The sequence below is a fragment of the Arachis duranensis genome, chromosome 5 (genome assembly GCF_000817695.3).
Source record: "Arachis duranensis cultivar V14167 chromosome 5, aradu.V14167.gnm2.J7QH, whole genome shotgun sequence".
NCBI lineage: Eukaryota > Viridiplantae > Streptophyta > Magnoliopsida > Fabales > Fabaceae > Arachis > Arachis duranensis.
This window is the reverse complement of record NC_029776.3, coordinates 86244521-86244842: the sequence shown is the minus strand read 5'-3', so window position 1 is coordinate 86244842 and position 322 is coordinate 86244521.

Genomic DNA, 322 nt, shown 5'->3' with positions numbered 1-322 from the left:
TTGTGGTTTTGTATGAAAAACATGGTTTTTGGGCATACTTTGACGGGACATAACTTGGACTACGGATCTCTGTTTTGTGCCAAACTTGTTTAGAAATGAAATTGGATCCGGGATGTCCATGCAATTCGAAGAACGGGTGAAAAACGATTTAAAATGAGAGAGTTATGTCCGTCGGAAGATTGGGGGTTGAATCTGTGAATTCTGCAGCTTTTAACTTAGAAAATTTTTAGCAGAATGACCCTCCACACGTAGGCGCACTTGGCGCGTACGCGTCGTTCTTCGAGAAGGCACCATCCACGCGTGCGCGTGGTGTACACGTGCG